The following is a 2,500-nucleotide window of genomic DNA, read 5'->3' as shown; positions in this document are numbered from 1 at the left end:
AGAGAGAGAGAGAGGCGACTGGAATAATCCCATCACACTCACTGCACACTTCGATGGGTAGGCCTCACCTCAGATAGGCCTCCTCACTTTATAGGCCTCCGCACCTCAGATAGGCCTCAGCTCCTGTAGGCCTCAAATGGGATAGGCTGGCGATAGAGACCGGAAATTCAAATTGATCACGTCTTTGGAGATTGAGATGAAGTGATTTATTTATTTATTTATTTTGTTGTATTTTATTTATTTATTTATTTATTTATTTGGGTTTCTGACTATTGCAATATTCTGTTAACATATTTCAGCGTTACCGTAAGATGCTACTCGGTGGTAAATTCAGTTTAAATCCGTAGTTCGTATTTTCAGTGTTGTGTGTTCTTATTTGACCTGTTTTTTTAAAGGCCATGGAGATTATAATTTGAGTTTTCAAGGGTGTTTTTCTTCTGTTGATGATGTGAAATCCTTTGTTAAACTACACTAGAATCATTAAAAAAAAAAAAAATCGTTACTAACCACTAGCTTCCACTAAATAGAATATATATATATAAAAAAAAAACACCCATTAAAACCTCACTATTTTTTACTACAGCATAAAAAGAAAGAAAAAAAAAACATGAAAACCCCACCAACTTTCACTACATCCTGTCACAGTTAAGACGCAGAAACGTTTGGTAATACGGTGTTCAGTGTTTGTTTGGAAGTGGACGAGGCGACATACACGCGCATCCCCTCCGAGTGTTCCCGCTGGTGGCTGGTGGTGCATGACGTGAGAGAGTGACACAATAGCACGTCTCAATGGTAATCCCCGCAGAAAGGCCCAAATCAGATGAGGAGAGGCTCAAACTTCATTTTCTGCTTTGTATAGAGAAGGTTACGTGATCAAATATGTATCGAAAGCGCTGAGTGAAGGCTGCACCGCGGATCACTCAGGTTATTTGCGACTTCAGACTTTATCTAAACATTTCGTCGTGGTGTCTCTTACGTTTCACAAGCTCATGGGGAAGTTACTTGGGTTTTTACGGGGTCTTTTCATGAACGTAGTGATAGTTTTACAAGGCGAGGAGACGCTAATGTGACAAGTGCGTTAGTTTTTTTTTTCTTTTTTCTTTTTCATTCAGTGTGGCTTTGTATTGTGTTGCCATACCGCCATCAGTTTTCATTTAAATTGGCGGATTTTTTTCTTTTTTCTTTTCTTTTTTATATATGTTGTGAGAGGTTACGTAAGGATGTGTCGTGACAAGTCCATTAGTTTTCATTGAATTTGGTTGATTTTACTTTATATATTGTGAGAGATTACTGAGGAACGAGATGTGAAGTGACAAGTCCATGTTTTCTTTCAATTTGGCTGATTCTTTTCTTGATGTAATGAGAAGTTACATGAAAAAAAACCAAGATGCGCAATTCTAGCTCATCACTGGGAAACAACAGGTATGAGAACCCGACCAGCCATCTCCGTAGCCTTTGAAAAGAGTCCTGATGAGAGAGCAGAGCGTTTAAGAGCCCGGGACTTGGCAGAAAAGAGTCCTAATTAGAGAGCAGACCGATTAAGTGCACGCGACCTGAGACAGAAGAGACCTAATGAGGGAGCGGAACGTTTAAGAGCACCGGATTAAGGACTATATTCTGAACATTTCTGCCCCGCACCTCCGCTACATTCAAGAGGGTCTAGTTGAAGTTACCCAGGCTTTCAAGGACGTTTTTTTGTGATTCTAGTGACAGATTAATAACATACTCGTATCTACACTGTTAACAGGAGAGACACTTTTGGGACCGCGGGTAGTCATCTCCGTGGCCTTGGAAAATGGTCTTGATGTGAGAACTAAGAAGAACGAGACTAAGAAGGATAGGAAGAGGCTTTCAAGGGTGTTTTTGTTTCTAGCGACAGATTAATAACATTTCTACACCATTAACAGGAGAAACACTCATGGGAACGCGGGTAATTATCTCCGTGGCCTTGGAAACTGGGATGATGAGAACCGGACTAAGAAGGAGAGGAAAATTTAGCAGTGGAACCCCGGTGCGCTGATTAGAGTGAGGCGCCAAGTCGTCACAAATTTGTCTCCCAAGTTTCGTCACTAACAAGATGTTCATTTAGTTTAACTACCAGAAGTTTTATAGCTTTTTTTTTCTTTTTTCTTCGTGAATTTGAGTGAAGGACGGTGAAAATGCGAAAAGATGGAGGGGTTAAAAATTGGAAGAAAAAAAAAAGAAGAAAAGTGAATGAGAGTAGCAGTAGAGTGGGAATGCTATTTTTTTCGTTTTTTCGTCTTGGATTTTAGTGAAAGACGATAAACATGCTAAAGGTAAAGATGGAGGATTAAAAATTGCTAAAAATCCGTCAAGAGAAGTGAATGGGAGTGAAAGGGGAGCGTGAAATGCTACTTTTTAACTCTCTCTCTCTCTCTCTCTCTCTCTCTCTCTCTCTCTCTCTCTCTCTCTCTCTCTCTCTCTCTCTCTCTCTCTCTCTCTCTCTCTCTCTCTCTCTCTCTCTCTCTCTCTCTCTCTC

The 2,500-nt window shown here is 40.3% G+C and overlaps 1 protein-coding gene across 6 annotated transcripts in view; it reads left to right on the top strand.

Annotated features, from left to right (window-relative positions):
* Positions 1 to 2,500, top strand: part of LOC135103483 (G-protein-signaling modulator 2-like) — an 83,199-nt gene that overhangs the window by 39,218 nt on the left and 41,481 nt on the right. The window contains exon 1 of one of the 6 annotated variants that reach the window (XM_064009832.1): positions 586 to 792. The exons of the other annotated variants lie outside the window; for them this stretch is intronic. The gene's annotated coding sequence lies outside the window, so the exon portion shown is untranslated. Of the gene's footprint in view, positions 1 to 585; positions 793 to 2,500 lie in introns of those variants that run through there. 6 annotated transcript variants of the gene reach the window in all.

Source organism: Scylla paramamosain, chromosome 9 (assembly GCF_035594125.1).
Source record: "Scylla paramamosain isolate STU-SP2022 chromosome 9, ASM3559412v1, whole genome shotgun sequence".
NCBI lineage: Eukaryota > Metazoa > Arthropoda > Malacostraca > Decapoda > Portunidae > Scylla > Scylla paramamosain.
This window is presented reverse-complemented; position numbering and strand designations above follow the sequence as displayed.